This window comes from Fukomys damarensis, unplaced genomic scaffold (genome assembly GCF_012274545.1).
Source record: "Fukomys damarensis isolate Sample0158 unplaced genomic scaffold, DMR_v1.0_HiC HiC_scaffold_23, whole genome shotgun sequence".
Lineage (NCBI taxonomy): Eukaryota > Metazoa > Chordata > Mammalia > Rodentia > Bathyergidae > Fukomys > Fukomys damarensis.
In genome coordinates, this window is record NW_022900935.1 from 50,529,238 (window position 1) to 50,536,635 (window position 7,398).

Genomic DNA, 7,398 nt, shown 5'->3' on the forward strand with positions numbered 1-7,398 from the left:
TTTTTTTGGTACCAGAGATTAAACTCGGTCCCTGTGCTTGCAAGGCAGGCCACCGGCTTTGATACTTTTCAATACAGTAACAAATGGGGTTTTCTGGTGTTTCATTTTGCTTTGTTGTAGTACCAGGGATTAAGCCCAGTGCCTCGTTCAGGTTAGGCAAGGATTCTATCACTAAACGACACCCTGTTATTTTGGAATTTGAAATCTTCTTGCCTCAGGCTCCCAAGTAGCCAGGATTATAGGCATGCACCACCACACACACTTCAAAATGAGATTTTTTTTTTTAGTGAAGTAAATGGCTTCAGAAGCTACTCTAATACAAATAAAATTTCTCACTTTGTTCAACTATCTTTAAGGTGTTAACATTCAACTATATATATAGTGCCAAAAACATACTAAGAAAACCAGTATAAGTTAAATACTGAGAGGCTTAGAGTATAGTAAAACTGCTCTAAATCGAGCAAAAATACAGAACTGCTCTGTTTGTTTTTGTTTTTGAGACAAGGTCTTGCTATACAGTTCAGGCTGGCTTTGAACTCACTTTGCAGCCCCAGCTAGCCTCGAATTCATAGCGATGCTCCTGCTTCAGCCTCCCAGTGCTGGGATTATAGGTATGAGTCACCACGCTCAGCTCCCATAACTCCATTCCTAAGTAATAGCTAAAATACACTGTATGTGCCACAAATATAAATTTGCTGAAATTAAGTTATAATGTGGGAAGAATATTATAAAACTATCCTAACCCATATGGATCAAACCTTAAATAAAGGTAGAAAATATAATATAGTTTTAGGTGAGAAAAATAAATACATTTAGTCTCTTTTTCCCAGAGTAGTACAAGTGTAATAATAATCCCAATCAAACTTTTTTAAATTTAAGCTTAATATTTAGGTGAAATGGCAAATAAGTATTAAAAATGTTTGGCCCAATTAGGTTTTTCATTGTTTTGGTTTTGATTTCTGGTGCTAGAATTGAGCCCAGGGTCTCAAGCATTCTAAGTACTTGCCCTGCCACCAAGCTACAACCCCAGGCCTCAGTGAGAATATTTAACTAAATTATAAAGCTACAGTAATTTAAACAATATGATACTGAGCAAGAGATAAATTTGATTCTATTTTAACTAATTTAACAAAACTAAAATGACATACCACAATAGAAAGAATTAATAAACAATGATGAATTCGCTAACAATTTGAGGGGAAAGTCTCTTAACCCATTTTTAAACACTAAAAATGTACTTAAATATTTACCAAGAGCCTAAGTATCAATGTAATTAGAAAAAAAAGTTGGAAAGTTTTGACTCCAAAAATAAATTTCTGCATGTCTAAAACTGCTCACAATTAAAAGGCAAAGAATAGATCACAGAAATGTTTGTGGTACAACCAACAAAATGAAACATTAGTAATACAAAAAACAGGATACAAAAGGGGTCACAGAAAGAAAATATTAAGAATTATGACATAAGCAAAATAGGAAAAAAGAGTTCCCATGTCAGCTAGAAAATACTGTTAATGAATCCTAGCAGGTTAAAATCTACAGATGCTTTGTATTCAAATTGTTTTAAATAAAGGATTAACCGAATTTTTTTTTAAATGTTCGTGGTAAATATAACAATAGACTAATATATTTCAAAGCCTTATTCAGGTCAATAAGAAAATATTATGGCCCTAACAGGTAACTAGTACAAGGCCAAATAAGTCATGAGAAATACAATTAGAAAACAAAAAATTCAACTTCATGAGTAAATGTTTAAACACTATGACTTGAAACTAGCAAAGAATTTAGTAAATAAAAGCCAATGCTAGCTGGGCTTCCTGGGAAACACCTGTAATCCCAGCACTTAGGAGGCTAAGGCAGGAGGACTGCCACAAGTTCAAGGCCAGCCTGGACTAATTAGTGAGACCTTGTCTCAAAAAACTTAAAGAAAAGCCTATACTTATATAATGGAATACTTAAGAAAAACATAGTCATTGCTGTCCTAAATAAATACAACTCTTTAGTAAATAGCTGAAGGAAAATTTAATCGAGTACCTTAAAAAAAAATCAACATGCTTAAACTCAACACTATGTCTATGAAAATACCTTAAGGAAATACCTTTTTTAAAAAAAACTAATACTTTTTTTTAAAAATCAAAGCTATCTACACCAAAATGCTTCCTTCAATTATTTGCAATAACAAAATTTAGAAATGATCATTATCAAATCCTAACTGGTTATCCTAAAACTAATCTTCACAGATCCTTTTCTAGTTCATCCTCCGTATTCCCTACATACGCTTACTGATCAGCAAGTATACCAACTAGCAAGTAGCAAGTATATCAACTACTTCAGTGGTTCCCATCAGATTAAAAAAAAATCAAAACTTCTTATAGATTTATAGCAAGGTCACAAACGAGATGATTCTTATTTACAGAATCACCTCTCAACACTCAAACTCAATGTGTTAGCCATAACGAACATATATAAAACTACATAGAACACATACAGCTCTGCAGTGTTCATTCAATACAATGCCAAAAAGCTCATGCTGACACAAGGATCTTGTCTTCATGGAATTTACAGCATACATAGTTACAATAAATTCCTGTTAGTGAGTTAGGTCTGATATCAGGGAAAAGAGTCACAGGAGAGAGGCAGGCCCAGTACCGCATATCTATAATCCCAGCATTTGGAAGACTGAATCAGGAGGATCACCACAAGATCTACACAGCGAAACTCTTGTTTCAAAAAAAAACAGGGCCAGGGATTTAACTCACTGGTGCCACTGCCTGCCTCACAAGCACAAGGTCCTGAGTTCAATCCCCCATAACCAAAAAAAAAAAAGTTATAGAGGAGAGATCAATTCAGGTCAAAAGAAAGTTCTAGAGAAAAGGGTAACCTGGAGTTGAGGGTTAAGGTGAGCAGGGATTACAAGAGGTAAGAGTAATTCCAAAGAAATGTAATATATTTCTTCATACAACTTCTAATTCGTCTGTAACAAGCTTTCAAAACAGTTAACTTGGATTCTAACATGTACTTAACCTCCTACTTCATAGAGCTATTGTGAGAACTAAAAGTGCTAACTGTGAATTTGACAGTGTCTGGCACCTAAAACATGTCAGTCATAAAGAAACATGTAATAGTGGGTGTGGTGGTCATGCCAGTAAACTCAGCTACTCCAGAGACAGGAGATCCTGTCTCAAAATAAAAACATGAAAAGGTCTGGTTCAATCCCCCAGTAAACAATCAAGTATGTAACAATGCCGATTACAAGGGCCCATTCTTAAACATGAAAGTAACAATAAACAGAAATTAGAGTGAGAGAGAGAAAAAAAAATGGGAACAAAGTTAACCAACCAAACATCACTTAGCAAGGTCTGTTAATTCTTTCTACAGATCACAATATCGGCACACTAAGTATTACAATAATATAATCATAATAAATGAATCACATAAAACATTACATTCTGTTAAGTATGTTCTATTTTAAAAGAATAGGACAAAGGCCAGGTGTGGTGGTACATGCTTATAATTCCAGCACTCAGGAGGCTGAGGCAGGAGGATCACCACAAGTTCGAGGCCAGCCTGGGATACACAGTAAGTCAAGGCCAGCTAACCTACAGAGCAAGACCCTGTCTCAAAACAACAAAATTAAATGGTACTGATCACATCTTTAGAAGATGTTCATCAAAGTGGCTAAAATTAAAATCCTATATCTCTTAAGCGCAACCCTTCATTTTACCTTGAAAATTGACTTACATACAAAATACACTAAATTACATGAGATATTAGTATGTTGTGATAGTAACAGCTCAACAGGGAAAAAAAGGCAGAAGCCATGATTAAAATACACATACACACTTTACCCACCAAGAAAACCATACTATACTTAGGCATGTTATACTGCCTGTCTGAAGAGGGTTTAGATCAGAGAGAGAACTTAAGAGAAAAGGAAGGAACTAAACTTCACTGGCTTCTTCAGAATTAAAAAAAAATTAACTGGGAAGATTCAAATCAATTACTTACACCCCTACAAGAAGTCATTACAGTATATAGAAATATATATACTTGAAGACTGCAAGATACAGATCAAGTTATAATTTTTAAAGCTTTGCATCAGTGAAATATGTAATGAATCTATATTAAAGATACTAGCACATTCAAGGTGACATTTTGAAATTAATTTTCCTTAAGTTATATACCAGGTTGGCTTCCTTACTGTCAAGGATTTTTTAAATTAACATGAGGAGAAACATACAAAAGCAATGAATTTACAAAAATGTCTGAAATAAATGTTCTGGAGAAGAAACCTATTGTTTCTTCATCCCTAGGAATTTTATACATTAAAAGTTACAGTAAACTGCTCTTTTCAGCCTTGATTTTCTAAAACAACAATAGTATTTAAAATCACCCCATTTTGGGGGGGTTTGAGACAGGGTCTCACTATGCAGTTGAGACTGACCTGGAGCTCACTATGTAGCCCAGGGTGGTCTTAAACTCACAGCGATCCTCCTGCCTCAGCCTCCCGAGTGCTGGGATTACAGGCATGCACCACCAGTCCTGGCTACCGCATTTTTATTTATTTATTTATTTATTTGAGACTGGCTACCGCATATTTTATGTAACCAAATATAAGGAATATTTTCTATCCAAACGACTTCTAACTAACTGCATTAAGAAAAGTCAATAGACATATATATATAATACTATACAAATTATACATTGTATAATCCAATTTGCTCTAAAAATACTAGTTAAAACTGATAATACCATATAGCCCATTTTAATGATCAAGTGGTTAATGTGTCATAAAGAACAAGAAATAGTTTAAGGGATCAAGTCAGATTTTAAGCACCAATGTGCCTGAGCAATCTCAAATTTGGTATTAAATTAGTCCTACCTTCTTAACATCAATAAATAACAATTCACTAACTGTGATTGTAGGTATAATACATGGAAAACTAATATCTATTGTGGGCAGAGATCTCATGGCTCAAGTATTTCCTATCTTTCAGTTTACGTGTGTGTTATCATGCAAGAATTGTTAACACCTTTTAGCAAGCGGGCAAATTCATATTAAGATGTAATTGAGTAACTACATACAGTTCATAAAGCACCTTGGAATAAAAAGCACTCTATAAATTTAAAATATGAGTATGGTACTAAAGCAAGAACAATAATTTCAAAACATAGCCCAAATGTATTGTAAACCAAATAAAAATTCACTGTATCTGCCTTTTTTTAAAGTGATTTTTCCTCTATTAGAGAACCCAGATCTAAATGAACTGTTAAACACTTAGTCTAAAGGTATGCCAAACATTTCTTAAGGTCTTAACAAAGAATCAACTTTTTTTAAAAAACAAAATGAGGCCTAGGTTAAATATTTTATTTGGCTTCTCAAGATGGACTGAGAAGTTGGGCACCAGCTCCAGACCAATTCCTGGACTCACATCAAACATAGCCCTGTCATTTATCCAGTCAGTCAAAACAATCTTTTCCATCTTACCCTTTAATGTTTATGTCCTAAAAAGCTGTTAATTGAATCCAGCTCTTGAGATCTATTTGTTAAAATCTATACCATCTAATTTGTAAATGATGAACAAAAATGAAAAAATATAAGTTAACTGTCCTGGCAAAATAGAGATTCCACCATATGTAACCAAAAGGGGAGGGCAATGTTTTTAATACGTCAAGCTTTAAGAGAAAATTATTCAGAGGCAAAATTCCCAATGGATTTAAGAAATTGAGAGTACTTCAAACTATTTTTACAATTAAGGGGAATACATGGTATTTAAAATTCTTCAGGAAAATCTAAATATACAAAATTATATAAGTTTAGTCCAGTGTTCCCTCTCCCCAAAAATAAATATAATCTTTCCTCAACAAACTTTACTCATAAACTTTTATAATGAATCATATGTAGTAAGGAAACCACAGATAAATAAGATCTACTGAATCACACCAATAACCTCAAAATTCATTTTATCTGAAGAAAACCAAAATCCGTTTCCTCCCTCATCTTCTCCATATGTATATAATCTAGCGGGAAATAAATGGCAACAGCCTTTTCTCTAATGGTTTCTGCACACGGAGGGTCGCAGGTTCTTTCCATGATTACTGACACAAGACTGACTCCAGATAAGAACAGCAATAGATGAAACAACAAAGATCCCTTATAATGGTTTCCACTAACTCGCCCAAAATAAGGAAAATGAACGGGGTAAAGACAAGCATCCCCATCCAGATTTTCTATTAAGAACAACTCAGTCAAATGAGTCTTTGCAATATTCTCCAGGGAACGCAAAACTGTCATAAAAGTAATATCTTTTATTGCAGCCAACATACATTCACGATAAATTCTCAAATACCAATTTCACTCAGTTTTTCTGTAGAGTATTCAGCCAGTTGCCTGGGATGTGACATACAAGTATGCAACTTCAAAATTAGTCCATATAAATCTCAAAGTCTAGTGTGGGCAAACATAATTACAGTTTATTCTTACACTCACGCATACACACACACACACACACAAATCCTCTCAGGAAAAACATCTTTCTCACCACACTCCGAACATATAAAAGTGGACAATTTATTAATGGTAAATAACGAAACTATTATAATCACACTGATTTCAATTACACTTTTCAAACTAAGTATTCTTTCTTAAAGTCGTGGTGACTTACCAAAAATGGTAAGCAAAAGGTACCTGGAACGTTAAAGATTTCATGCACCTGGAATCAAACACTTTGTAAGAGTCTTGTCTATCTAGTAAACCCCTCTGGACATTCTTTTCCACTTAGAAAACGGGAGGGGTGAGGGGAGAGAATGAAAGTTTGCTCGAAAGTTTGTATGAGCACATACTTAGAAATGTACCCAAGGCGCACGGGGTTGGGGGTGGCTTCTAAAGGAAGTCTAGAGTTAGACGTGGGCCCTAAGTCCTGCGGCCTACGAGGAACAACCCAAAACATGCTACCCTGCAATCAAACACTTCCAAAACACAGAGTGTACAATGAGCCCGAGTCGTGAGATCAGGCGGACACACCGGAAAAGTCAACCTCAGTCTCCTTCCTTCCCTCCTTAGACGCGCGCTTAAGGTGTATGGCACCGACCACAGAGGCTGCTGCCGAGTAAAGGTTTTGCACGCGGGCATAACTGGGTGACCAAGTTAACCCGTGGACACACACACACACACACACACACACACATACTCCCGTTAAGCACTCCATCTTTAAGGAGTGTTTACTGCGCGCAGTCGGAAACCAGATTCAATAATCCCCTTCACGATACCACCTGGGCAGCCCCGTGGCCCCGGGAGAGAGAGAGTCGGGCTCCTGGGCCAAGACCTCCCGACCTCCAATCCGCCCGCGACTCGGACCAGTGCACCCCTCCTTTCCCCACCCCAGCGGCTCCCCCGCCGCC

The 7,398-nt window shown here is 35.9% G+C and overlaps 1 protein-coding gene across 1 annotated transcript in view; it reads right to left on the reverse strand.

Annotated features, from left to right (window-relative positions):
- Positions 1 to 7,398, reverse strand: part of Smurf2 (SMAD specific E3 ubiquitin protein ligase 2) — a 132,023-nt gene that overhangs the window by 122,947 nt on the left and 1,678 nt on the right. The window lies entirely within an intron of this gene.